Genomic DNA, 14,574 nt, shown 5'->3' on the forward strand with positions numbered 1-14,574 from the left:
GAGAAAAGGAAAAAGCTACCGAAACACCAAAATGATCCTTTATGCCATCAATTCCTCTCTCCAAAACAACAAAGAATTCTGTTCACCTGATGGGCTTAAGGTTGCACAAGGAGAAATTTCAAGATGGATAAAGCATTCTGTGGACCTCTAAAAACAGTCTAAGTCCCAATTCAGTCATGTGGTCTCACAGTAGAATTAAAAACCTTTTGGGCATTGAAATGAATTGCAGATCCCTGCCAAACACTAATATATATATTTTTGGGGGAATATAGAAATTATATCAGGGTATTTCCTCTTAGCAAATATTCCCTACCTACAAACTTGTGTTTCTTCAGTCTTCACATTCTTTCCCCATAGGCTTCTCAGATTTCTCCCCCAATATCTTATCCTACTATGCAAAGCTGATAAAAGTATCAGTTATATATGGTATCCGAAACATCCTGTGGATGATGCAGCGAACAAAAATGCCTTCAGTGTTGAAGTACATTCAGGCAAAATTTCCTATCACTAGCATCCAAAACCTTCTCTCCTCTGTTCACCTTTTCTAATCTGCTATGGTCTGAATGTGTGCCACCCCCCCCCCCCCACTGCCCCGCCAATTCACATTGAGAATCCTAATACCCAAGTGATGCTGTTGGAAGGTGGGGACTTCAGAAGGTGCTTAGGTCATGAACATGAGGTCTTTATGAATGCGATTAGTGTCCTTATAAAAGAGACCCCCTGCAAGGCTCCATAGCCCCTCTATCACGTGAGGACAGAGAAGTCTGTGACCCAGAAGACAGCCCTCACCTAACTATGGTGGCACTCTGACTTCAGATGTCCAGCTCCCAGAACTGTGAGAAATAAATTGTGTGGCTTATAAACCACCCAGTCTCTGGTATTTTGTTAACACAGCCCAAATGGATAAGACGTCACGTAGAATACAGAAGGTGCTATCTAAAATTAGAAAAACATTAATTAGAAACAAGCTATAGAACACTAGGTCAGTAGTGAAAAGACCTCATCTCATTTGGCATCTAGGAGGCAAAACAGGCCTCCTTATCACAAAAAAAAAACCCACATGAGGCCCAGAGATCCTAAGTGATTTGTGAATCACCACCCTGATCCATGGCAAAGAAAATAAGATTTCATGATGACTCCTTTAAAAAACAGAGTAGAGTAGGATTAGGTGGGAGGGCTTAGAAAGGTGGAAAAGGCTTGACAACACACAATGAACTAGTTAGGCCATGAATGCAGTGTGGACCTAAGCCTCCTAAGAAGGTAGTCAGGTCCAGAATGCCTGACTGTGCAATCTTCTAATGCCACATACATCTCCCTTCATTGGGGAATATGAACGAGCATCTTCCATATTCATAACCATGTACAATGTCATGGAGAGATTAACCAAGTTTTAGCCTCGAGGGGAATTTATGTGGGTAAAACAAAATACAGGAAAGGTAGGATATGTATTTGAAAAAACCATGTGTGCTGCTAAGGCTACACCAGGGCTCTCCATCATAGATTCACATACATCTCATCAACATGAACTACGTTTGGTGACAAAGTTCTTTTTTTTTTTCCCTCCATAAACTGTGTTCATTCCAACTGAAAGCCACTCCCACTGGGGTGCTGAATGGCTTACAGACCACAGAAACACATTACTCTTGGCTCCTGTTTGAAACCAACAGCTAGCAAACCACTGGTCTGGATTCAGGGCTATGCTGATGAAGTGTTAAAAAGCTCTAATTCACTTTATACACCTCTGTTCAGCAAGGCATTTAACTGGCTTCAAAAATAAACAGTGGGACACCTGGGCAGCTCAGTGGTTGAGCATCTGCCTTTGGCTCAGGTCATGATCCCAGGGTCCTAGGATCAAGTCTGACGTTCAGGCTCCCTATGAGGAGCCTGCTTCTCCCTCTGCCTGTGTCTCTGCCTCTCTGTGCCTCTCATGAATAAATAAAATCTTTAAAAAAAAAAAAAAAGGAAAAAACAAGGCAAAAAAATATATATAGTCCTTTGATTTTTTTAATATAAAGCTGCTCACAGACAAAACAACCAGCTATATCAACAAATCTCATGATCCTCACTCATTATGCTAAAATCATACTCTTCCTAAAATGGCCACAGATTTAAATTGTATACAGGGAAAAGTCTACTTCAAGTTACAACTAGTCATAGTTTTAGGAGTACCATTTTAAAAACAAAACCATCCCAGTAAACAACTGACTTCTATTAAGCCACTTACGAGGGACTGAACTAAATCTACAGTTAGTTAACAGATAAACATGCTTTTTTAAAAAACTGAATTATGTCTCTACTGTCAAGGACGACCCCTTAAAAACACCTCCATTTGGGAAAAAATTAACATAATTTTGAGAGACTTTATTATTCATTTCAAGTGATTGTTGGCTGCTATTTTTCATTTTTCTAAAGCTATTTGGCATTAAATGACTTGATAACAAGTCTGAAACTGCTGTAACTAACATGTAAAAGAGAGATTTAAGTCAACATTCTCTTTTAAGTAAATTGAATAGCCTTAGGAATAATATTAGAAATATTTATTTTTAAAAATATTAGAACTATTACTAGAGTGACATTTGCCCTCTCTCGGTTGATGCTAGCCATATTGTAAGTCTGGGGTTTTTTTATTCAGTGTTTCCTCCAGTATAAATAAAAGATAGTTCTTTTTCAGAATTAATTTTCTTTTTCTTAGGGCAATAGTTCAACATTTTATTCACCTTTCAGATTATCAACAAGATTTTAGGATATAAAGAAGAGACCTAGATGGCACTGTCAAGGGAGAAGGCAGAGTTTCATTAAAAAATAAAAAAATAAAAAGGAAGAATGTCCTCTTAGGCTGGTGTTTTTCTAGATGAACCAATAGGGATGATGCTGGGGGCATAACTATTCCACAACAACCCACAGGGTCTTCACCTGGCCAGGAACAGATGCGCAGAGCTGGCAGGAGGTTCGTTACATCTAGAACCCAATGAGGTACACTGGGCCACTTCAGTCTATATTAGGAGCATGGGGAATTTCAGTCCAAAGCCTTCTGCGTTTAATTTCACTGTGCTGGGCAGCCCGGGTGGCTCAGCGGTTTAGCACCGCCTTCAGCCCAGGGCGTGATCCTGGAGACCCGGGATCGAGTCCCACATAGGGCTCCCTGCGTGGAGCCTGCTTCTCCCTCTGCCTGTGTCTTTGCCTCTCTCTCTCTCTCTCTCATGAATAAATAAATAAAATCTTAAAAAAAAATTTCACTGTGTTTTGAGCATCAAGCTAGAATGAAAACCTCTCAGCATATGAATCTTAAGAAGTGAACTAACTGGTATAAAATGCCAAGTCCCCTAGCCCTTAAGTGTGCTAGGTCCAGTGTGCACAAGTACCAGGATATAAGCAAAACTAACACCCTTGAAGAAGTCCTAGCACAAGAGCTCACACCCAAGACTGGCTTACACCTTTACCCCCGATTACCAGCATGACCTTGGGGAAATAACTGCACTATTGAAAGCCCAAGATTCTGCTTCTGTAGAATGGTTACCACACCTCCTTGAATTAAAGTGGCTGGCACAGTCTGTGGCACCCTGTCAAATGCAATTGGTCTACCACTCTTCTCCACCCCTCCCACTTGCATCATGTCACTGCAGGCTTTTCATTCAAGCTATGTATCAAATAGAATTCAAAAACCATGAAGTGTATAATGTGAGAGAGTGTATAATGTGTCTTAGAAAACCTTTTATATAAATTTTGGACACTACAAGTCATTACCATTTACACATAATTACTATTGAACAGTAACTAACATACATGTCCCCCCCCCCATCCCATTCCAGAGGGCATCCTACAAACCGTACAAATTAACACCTGGCCTCCTCCATGGTCTTGTCACCCTTAAGAACCACAAATTTCACCACTAATCCCTTCTTGTCTATACTGTAAAGCAGCACTCGGCTTTTAAACACTCCTAAATGGTTAATACAGTAGGGGACAAGTTCAAGTCTAATGAGCTACTAAGTTCTGTCTCACAACTACCTACTTAGATACTGTTCCTGACTCTCCATACAGCTCTGAGATCTGGAGCGCTTTTCTAAGTGAATAGAACTACTACTTAGATCATTAAAGACTCATTAGGACAATCAGGCCTTCTAAAGCGTAAGCGTTGGTCACACTATTAGTGAGAAAAAAGCAGGTAAGCAATGGTTTTGAAAACAGAAGGGACAAGACCAAGCACTTCAAGGATACAGAAAGGAAACAAAAGCACATGGGTCTGGAGGGAGACTCTTGCAGTTCCAGAAATCAGGGAGAGGTGAAATATGCAGCAATTTAATACAAACTCAGGAGGAGTCCAACTATATTTATAGCATCATGCAATTTTTCCACCAAACCACAAAAGTATTACTGAACATCATGACACCCCCTCTAACAGGTTTGTTAGATTTTCACTGGAATCCATATTTGATGAACTCATAACTCTGAAGTGAGAAGGGTTCCCCTTTTCACCATCCCTGGTGACCTTCACCATTAGAAAGGATTCTCTTGGGCCTCTTTGTGTCCCTTTCTCCCCTGTATCCCCAGGAGATGGCTTAACCTAGCTGATTGGTGAATCCGAGATCAAAGAGGCTCAGCTATGCCCTTTCCTCCTCTTGAGAACAGCTGCCTACAAGAAGAATGGGCCCCCCAACTGGTAATAAACATTACCCTTGCTCTATTCTCTCATTTCCCAAGTTGTTCAGAATCCAAGCAGGAAAATGAATGCTATCGGCTGGGTCTGCTCAGAGACCAAGATGCTACCTCCTCCCAAGAAGGCTCAAACAAAATCTAATCTTTGGAAACACAGCCCAGTGGTTAAGAGTAGAGAATCTAAAACTGGGATGCAAGAGACACCTGGGTGGCTCAGTCAGTTGAACATCCGACTCCTAGTTTCACTCAGGTCATGATCTCAGGGTTGTGAGATGGAGCCTCACATCACGCTCCATGTTCAGCATGGGTTCTTTCTCTCTCTCCCTTTCTCTGTCTGCCCCTTCCCTTCCCCTGCTCATGCTCATGCTCACTGTCTAAATAAATAAATAAAATCTTTTTTAAAAAACTGGGATCCCATGTTTGAAATCTTTTGACTATAAAAGTGTGGGTAAAATTCTTAAATTTTGCTGGGTCTCAGTTTCCTCACTTATAAAATGGGGAGAGTAATAGTAACTCATATGATTATTAATATATGTGAAGATCTTAGAACAGTGCCTGGACATAATAAACTAAGTAAATTTTAGTATCACTAAATATATTACCATTTTTCTCATTTTTACTATTACTATCTTGTCCCACAATATAAGACTTGAAAGAAAGGATTTGTCCACGATAGGTCACGTTCCATTTTATGAGTTCACATCTACAGGAGGACACCAAGAATGATAAACTAACTTTAATGGAGAAATTGTAGGAAAAACAATCAGTTGGCCCACTGTGGGCACTGCCATCTGAAAAGGCAGTCTTGCCTCATAAGAAAAGGAAACCATAAGTGTACACCATTTGGCACACGTTTGTATTTGGTGTTAGACTTCATTTCAGTAATTGCTCATCAACTGCTTTCCAGATTTTTTATGTGCATGAATCTGCCTGATGATAGAATGACTGAGGCCAACCTACAGGTGGTCAAATGCTTCTGGGTGACAGAAGAAAACCTATGCCTCCTTTCCATTCAGGGTTTTCTATAACCCACGACCATTATTTCTCTCCCTCTATCATGTATATTAAAAAAAAATAGGAGGAAAGAAAATTGTATTGACACATCAGAGTATATTTTAACTGACCAAATATGCCTATGGCTAAAATTCTGGCTAAGTGCCAGAGACCTTTCATCTCATTAGTAACTGAAATTGAGTTTATGCCTTACCTTAGGAACACAAGTGCCCCCTCTGCTGATCACAGAGCCATACAGAGTCCTGGTAATTGGCTCCAATGAGACCAGCACTGGTTTTAGGGACACATGTTATCTCTACAGGGCAACTTGCCCTACAGCAGGCACCAGGACCACTGCTCAGATGGAAGCTTCGAGAAGCACCTCATTTTAGAGAAGCACAGTGTGTCTGAATTAACTTAGAGCAAGCTTACTCTCACATTTACCCTTGAAACAATAATACAAAGAAGAAACATAAGTTTGGGGGGGAGGCACCTGGGTGGCTCAGTGGTTGAGCATCTGCCTTCAGATCATGGCATGAGCCCAGCATCCCAGGATCTTGTCTCACATCTGACTCCTCACAGGGAGCCTGCTTCTCCCTCTGCCTATGTCTCTGCCTCTCTCTATATATCTCTCATGAATAAATAAATAAAATCTTAAAAAAAAAAGAAAGAAACATAAGTTTAGGGTTGGAAAATACTGCTGCTACTGGACTATTAAAAATTCTTCCCCAGCTAGTGTCTGTCTGTATCAGAGGTATTGTTCAAAACTTTAAATAACGACTGAAAACCTTAAGGAAGAGGAGAGACACTTCTTCCTGGTATACTCGTGAAAGTCCAAGGCAAGAGAGGGCACCAACAGCAAAAACATAGGAACTCTGGCTGGCCCAACACAACAGGTTTAGAGTATGTCTGAACACATAACACTGAGAGTTTCTCTCTGGCCTATTTATTATGCACCAACTTATTACATACCGACGTGTCCCCAACGGTGGCCCCACGCCTCCATTTCCAAACATCTGAAACAGGATACAAAACATCACACAAATGCAATATTCCCAGGATAAAACAGGCACACAAGTCTTCCACAAGCCCACTGGCTTCCCCCCTCTCCATAGTGCTGCCAACGGTTATTCTCAAACCTTTCACACCATCTGCTCTGGATGAAGCTGTTCCAAATGTGTCTTCCAAAAAAAGAGAAAAAGAAAGAGAGCAAGGTCACTAACCATTCCATGGAAAGGCTATGAGACTATTGACAAAATGGGAAATGTCAACACAATATTCCCTGTAGGTCCATAGCCGTTATGGGCCCTCTGACCTGGAAAAAACAAAACAAACCCATGTGTGTACTGACCACCACCCAGAAAAATGTCACTTCAGTAAGACACTTTTATAAAAAGATAAAAACATCTCCTTTCTTCTTAAATCACACAGATGCTTTAAATCCAAAAATATGTAGGAATTCAGTTACTAATTCTACTTCTGAATACGGATCTAATAAGGCAAATAGTAAAAGAATTTTCTTCCCGGAAAGCTGGCAGTACATGTGAATAAATAAAATATAGGTGCTATTAGCAAAATGTCTGAGATGTCCTGAAATTTCCCAGTATTTTCATTCCCTTCCCTTTTAAAAAGTCTTTCCCAATGATCTTTATTCCTAGGAAGTATGCGGTGTTAGAAATGTCATGTTTGTGACCAAAACAAAGTTAATCAAATGGTTATTTCTAATACTGACTGCTTTCTTCAGAGAAATCATTCTGCTTCTGATACATTTCATAAGCTAAATTTAATGTCTTAAATAAGCAACAGCATAGATTAGCTGGTATTTCACCAAATCAGTGTTTTCTTTCAAGTCTTTACTAACCATAATAATAAATTAACAATAACAGAAAAGTTATAGATTTTAAAGAACATAAATGTATAAGATACTTTAGCTACCAACTTTCACTATAAGCAGACATATCTTCAACGTCTATTAATGAAAGAGATAAGTCTACTTTGACTTGCAGGACTCCTTCAAAACAATGAGTAGTTCTGACCCCAACCAGCACTTGATAATATTCACCTGATATTCCTACATGCTCAACTGGGAAATACCTGTTCTTGAGATGCTGTCGTGAGGACCATGAACAATATATACAGTACCCATATAGTAGGGGGCAGGGCACAACAGGAGTTCAATAATCCATCATAAATACTATGTAACACATAGTCATAGCCCATAGTATACACACACACACACACACACACACACACACAGGGCAGGGAAGTCTGATGTGGTTCTGAGCACAATGTCCACCACATGTTAGGCTCTCAAAAGACAGTGATCAAGGAATGAAAAAAGGAGAACCCAAGATTGCTTCAAATTGCACAGCTTTCAGTAAGTAAGCCTAAGTAGAGGCTGGAACATGTGGCCCCCATCTCCTGTTACCTTCAAATTCATATTAATCTCTTATTCTGATACTGGTCTTTGGTGCCGGGTCTCACTTGACAACCATGTGAGTTAAGTGTTACCCTCCTCATTTACACAATAGGAGTGAAGACCTGGCGAGGAGATTAGCATCCTTTTCCTCCTTTCTATCTGAGGGTATCTCAGTTTTGTGCAGTTACCCATCCCTCCCCCACAAAACCATGTGCTTCAAGGGAAGGTTATTTTCACTTTGTTAGCAATTATTTCAGAAATGGGCATTTGACCAAACTCTAGTTACTGAGAGACAAAAGAAGCCTGGCTTCTGGAAAAATGTTCCTTTCTACTAGGAAACGGCCCCCAGGAGAGATGGTTTGGTTTCTTCTTCTGGATAGTGCCACATCTGATTATGATGACTAGAAGTCCCTCAGCCATGTTGCAATGAGTTAATAGAAGAATTAACATCAAATCTAGCAGAACTAGAACAGCCAATTTCAGGCAGGTTCTACCTCTAGACTTAAGTTAATAAAATCCCTTTGGTATAAGGCATTAAAAAATCAGAGTCTCTTATTTGCAACCTGAAACACCCCATATAGTGAGCGCCTTATTCAGACCCAGGCCTCTCTGACACCCGAGCTTGCTCTTTTGGTTGCTATATTTCAGCAGGAGCCCCTCCCCAATGCTGAAGGCCAACGTGAAGATAAAGCACTGACTATGTGGCAGGTCCCCCCTAGATACTTTATATACATTATTTAACTTAATCCCCATGGCTCGAAATTGGACTCTAGGCTCAAATGCCAAATTCACCACAATGAGCAGACTCCTACAGAAGGCTAGATGTCACTAAAGTTAAAAACTTTTTTTTCCCTCTTTGGAAGCAGTCACTTGTATCAACCTTGATTTGCAAAGTACGGAAGAAAGAAAATGAGCATAAGGGTTGAAACCCATAACATCTTGGGCCAGTTGTACAATTTCTCCCAGCTTGCATTTCCTCAACTATTAAATACCTCCTCTGGGAAGCTAATGTGGTATAGTGGGGGCTGAATAATCAGTACATAATCATAGTTAATAGTATTCCTGAATCCACCTACAGTAATAACACTAGAAAAGAATCCATAAGCACTGAAATATTGGGATTGGTCTCATTAATCCTGTGATCATAACCGGTAAGTCAGTCTCCATTCAGCAAGGATTCCTCTTAATGTTTATCCACCATCAACATGAAAAATAACCCTTAATAATCTATAATCGGATTTATCTTTCCAGAAATGACAAGGAATTATTAAACCCCACTGGCATTTCCTGAATAGAAGAGCAGCGATGAAAAATAAATGTGCATCCAGCTGATTTCTAAAAACCTTAGAAATGTTAACAGGGTAGCCACCCTGCATATCGAGATACAGAATTCATAGGCCACTAACGTATTAGTCACTGAATGATTTCAAATTTTGCTATTAATCCTCTTGTCCTCATTAAGTATTATTTCACATTCTGAATGCCAGGGCGATAAGCCCTTTGAGCAAACAAATACACCAAAGCCTGCATTTGCAGATCACAAATGCTAAATACAAATCACTGCTCTCTCTCACAGGGGACTCAGGGTTCATAGGAAAGAATTGGTGGTCCCCTCTGGGTGGGGGGCAGGAAGGGAGTCAGCAATCATGGCTCCCATTTAATCACAGGACACAACTGCTTGACTACGCCAGCACGGCTCCCTGCAATCTGCACACACTGCGTCATCATCGCCAGCATTAACACTTACTTAGCTGGCTCTTACTCTGTACCAGCCCCTGCTTAAGTACAGTGCTATCATCATCCCTGCTTGACAGAGGAGAGAACGGAGGCATGGAGAAGTTCAAGTTCAGGGTCTCAGGACTAGTATGTGGGATGCAGCTGCTTTCAAAGCCAGGCCTACTGACACCAGAATCTCTACTCTTAGTCACCCACCTAAAGCCCTTGGCAACAACTAACTAGTTGCTCCCCAAACTAAAATTTCCCAAATATTCTTATGGTCACTTTAGGTACACCTCACTTCCCATCCATGATCTTTTTTTTTTTTTAAAGGTTTTTAGATTCTAACATCAAGAGGACAAACGGATCAACGAGTCACCTGAAGCCTGCATCACCAAGAAGGAAAAGAAGTTACTATAATCACATCACCAGGAGCTAGCATTACACCCAGCAGAGAATGAGAGCAAGGATCATGAAGGACTTCTCTGAAAGGAAAAACCAAGTGAATTCCTCATACCAACACAGTGACTGACACAGGAGCCAACCTCATCTCACTTCTGGAGGCCACTTCTCCACACAGGAAGCTCAGTGACCCAGAAGTCAAGGTCCCTGTGGAGGAAGCCTCCCTCAGGGTAGGTGGCCTCCTTGGGCAGAGGTCCAGAATGCCTTTGCTTAGGAGGCCCACATCCACTGTGTGAGAACACTACTTTCTATTAGAGACCAAATACTGTCCAGGAGTCAGAATTCAAGGTACCCTGGAGGGACAGGAAAGATTTGGGGGACAGTCCTTCACTGAAACATTAACTGAATACCTGCACAGGGCACTATGCTAACTACGCACTGAGTATGTGGTACACTGGGCTCTATACTGAATGCTTTGAATTACATTATGTATGTAACGTATCAGTTTTTGAAAGATACCGTCATTTAACAACCCACATAAGGCTAAGAATCTTCATTTTCTGAGGTTTTTAGGTCTCTAAAATGTTCTATTATTTTATTGAGGGTTTTTGTTGTTGCTGTTGTTGTTGTTGTTGTTTTAAAAAAAAAAAAAGCAAGGAAACTTTTGTTTTAAAGTCCAGTATCCAAGGCTGAGTGTGGCTGGCATTCAAGGCATCTACTGAAACAGATAAATAGGTGGAATGCACCTAATTCAGAGATCATGTGGACCTAAAGTTCATCTATGAACCAGAAAAGTCTTCAAAAGCCAGAACTGAAGCTAATTTGAAGGCGAGAGGCCTTCTCTGCTATCACTGGACAAATATTTCTCATTCCATATGTCATTACAGGATGTAGATGGAGAATGACAACATGTTTGTTTGCTACATATTTTTTATTTATACTTATCTAAACTTCAAATATTTATTAACTTGCACAAACTGGAATGTCAGTTATACTGGCATGAGATAGCATTGTATAGTTCTTTATTTGTAATTCCTTAAACTTTGTGACCTAACACAATTTTAAGAATATAACTTCCAGATTATAATTGAAAATATTTGGAGAACTTTCAACAAATAATCTGTCAAGTTCAGGTCATACTTCTACTAAAATGTTAATCCATTAAAATATGAAACTCTGGCAACACCAGTCTGCAGTAGACAGATGAGAATATAACCATTTCCCAAGGTTATAAGACTAGTAAACCCATATCTACTGGTCTTCAAAACCGACTCTGTTTTCTCCTTTCACTTGTGTGTGAATGCAATAAAATTATCTTAATATGCTTACAAGGCTAACCAAAACATCTAGTTAGAAGGAGAATAGAAAGAAATGGGAAATAATACAAGAAAATTTGTAGTCATAACTACATGAAGACAAATACTCCATATGATTCCAGGACTACCCTCATTGACAGCATCTTAGTTTGTTTTAGAAAAGAAGAATAATTAATAAATATACACCCTGAAGACAAGGTGTAACAAACCACAGAATCATATCACCAATAAGTAAAGAGTTTAAAACCTGCAAATATAGCATTCTGCAAGATTCTAAAATACATGTTGGTTTTCTGTACTAAGTATTCTTCTGACTTGTATCCTTGTGAAATACCAAAAACACTGTGAGATTGGGGTTGAGTTGAGCCTTCATTATTTTATTTCCCAAATTTATAATCTAGGGGTGCCTTGGTGGCTCATTTGGTGAAGTATCTGCCTTCTATTCAGGTCATGATCTCAGGGTCCTGGGATTGAGCCCAGTCAGGCTCCCTGCTCAGGGGGGATTTGCTTCTTCCCATCCCCCATTTCTCCCCGCACCGCTTATGTGCTGTCTCTTTCACTCTGCTTGCTCCCTCTCAAATAAAATCTAGCATGTATTCTCTCTCCAGTTTTGACTTTATTCATATGAAAAAGATTTGATATGGCAATATAGTAATTCTAAAGGAAAAAGAGTGACAATGAGAAAGAGTCATCTCATCTATTAACTTCTAGTTAAATTTCTAGACAATACATGCAGAAACACCTAGAAGATATTTTAAAACTAAAAATGTTAAATACCATCAGGGCAACTAAAAAATACTAAAGGATTAATAATGACTTGATCAACAGTAGGACCTAAAAAGAGGTTGGAGAAAGTGCAGGTGGGAAAACCTAACAAGGCAGTAACTTACTAGACATACTAGCTTAACTTTAATCACTTAGACCAAATTTTAAGAGTGATGTTCTTTTTTAAGCACCAACTTATGGGTGCCTAAGAAACCTCTAAGACCTCTAACACTGAAGGGTGATGAATGAGGCACACTACCTTTTGATATGCCCTTTTACAAGGAGAAAGCAAGATTTCACTCAGATCTTTTCGATGCTACAGATCTCCCTCCTGGGAAGTTTTGCAAATGACTCTGGGGGAAGGAAAAAAAAAACTTTAAGGCTGCTTTATCTTGGGATTGCTAGTTCAAATCCTGGGCCAAATGAAGGTACCACAGGTGTCAGAATTTAATTGTCATTTCTTGTTTACAGAGCAGAAAGAATTTAAATCAGAGGGATCCTCACATTCTCTATGATGACTTCATCTCATGTGAGGAGCACATTCCTTTTTTTTTTTTTTTTGTATATTTTTTTTTAATTGGAGTTCAATTTGCCAACATATAGTATAATACCCAGTGCTCATCCCATCAAGTGCCCCCCTCAGTGCCCGTCACCCAGTTACCCCATACCCCCCCACTCACCTTCCTTTCCATCACCTCTTGTTCGTTTCCCAGAGTTAGGAGTCTCTCATGTTCCGTCACCCTCACTGATATTTCCCACTCATTTTCTCTCCTTTCCTCTTTATTCCCTTTCACTATTTTTTATATTCCCCAAATGAATGAGACCATATAATGTTTGTCCTTCTCTGATTGACTTACTTTACTCAGCATAATACTCTCCAGTTCCATCCACGTTGAAGTAAATGGTCAGTATTTGTCGTTTCTAATTAGGCTCATCTTTTTCCTGCTCAAGAACTACAAACCTTGGCAAATTTCTAATGTTATTTTCAAACTGTTAGCTAGACATGTGCTCCAAGATGCCTTCTTCTATGAGAACACAATCTAATTCCAAGTATGGATCTCAGATGGATTTTTGTAAAAGAAAAAAATGAGTGTTTTTGTTCTTAAAGTTCATCTGGAAGCCTAAATTAATAAGGAACCAAAAAAAAAAAAAAAAGGAAAAGAACTGTGTTGAATGAAGGACTCTGCAGCGAAAGATCTGTGATCTGCAGGCTAGGCTACAGGCCCAGGAAGAACACCATCAGGAAGCCCAGAAGGCCAAGGAGGCAGACATAGAGAAGCTGAACCAGGCCTTGTGCTTGCACTACAAGAATGAAAAGGAGCTCCAGGAAGTGATACAACAGCAGAATGAGAAGATACTAGAGCAGATAGACAAGAGTGGCGAGCTCATAAGCCTTAGAGAAGAGGCGACCCAGCTTACTCGCTCACTTCGGCGTGCAGAGACAGAGACAAAGGTGCTACAAGAGACCCTAGCAGGTCAGCTGAACCCCGACTGTCAGCCTATGGCCACTAACTGGATCCAGGAGAAAGTGTGGCTCTCCCAAGAGGTGGAAAAGCTGAGGGTGATGTCCCTGGAGATGAAAAATGAGAAGGCAGAGCTCATGGTCAAGTTCCAGAGCCATAGAAACATACTAGAGGAGAACCTTCGGCGCTCTGACAAGGAGTTAAAGAAACTAGATGACATCGTTCAGCATATCTATGAGACTCTGCTGTCCATTCCAGAGGTTGTGAGGGGTTGCAAGGAGCTACAGGGATTGCTGGAATTTCTGAGCTGAGAAACTGAAAGCTGGAATCTGTCTCACTCCTTTTTTTTTTTACTTGCAATACTCCCTTACCCCAACACCAGGACCAATGGACATAGAGCTAGCTATGTTTAATGCTATTTAAATAAATATATTTAATGAAAAAAAAAACATACAAAAACAGAATATAAAGTTATATTAACTGAAGAAATATGAAAAAGTTTATAATTTTGTGTATATACATTAAAACAACTAAAATCAATGAGATGATGATTTGGAAGCTAACTAACAATTTGGAAAAAAAATAATAAAGCTCTACCTCAAGCTTTACCTGAATAAATTTCAGATGGATTAAAGATCTAAGTCCTAAAATCTGAGGAAAAGACAAAATATTTTAATGAAACACAGACAAGAAATAAACATGTGACTACACAGTAATATAAAAGTTCTGTACCCCAAGCCTATTTAAAGGTAAATTACAAACTGGAAAAGGCAGTCATATATAAATCAGTGAGAGCAAATATTCTTGGCATATAAACAGTTCACAGTGAAAAGAAAAGCTTCCC

At 39.9% G+C, this 14,574-nt stretch overlaps 1 protein-coding gene and 1 non-coding gene across 2 annotated transcripts in view; both read right to left on the bottom strand.

Moving 5' to 3' along the window:
- The window catches only part of RYR2 (ryanodine receptor 2), a 721,805-nt gene that overhangs the window by 561,179 nt on the left and 146,052 nt on the right, over positions 1-14,574 (bottom strand). The window lies entirely within an intron of this gene.
- Positions 1,570-1,699, bottom strand: LOC112927429 (small nucleolar RNA SNORA2/SNORA34 family). The gene has a single exon (XR_003236535.1). It is a non-coding gene; the product is annotated as a small nucleolar RNA SNORA2/SNORA34 family (small nucleolar RNA).

The sequence above is a fragment of the Vulpes vulpes genome, chromosome 4 (genome assembly GCF_048418805.1).
Source record: "Vulpes vulpes isolate BD-2025 chromosome 4, VulVul3, whole genome shotgun sequence".
NCBI classification, from domain to species: Eukaryota; Metazoa; Chordata; class Mammalia; order Carnivora; family Canidae; genus Vulpes; species Vulpes vulpes.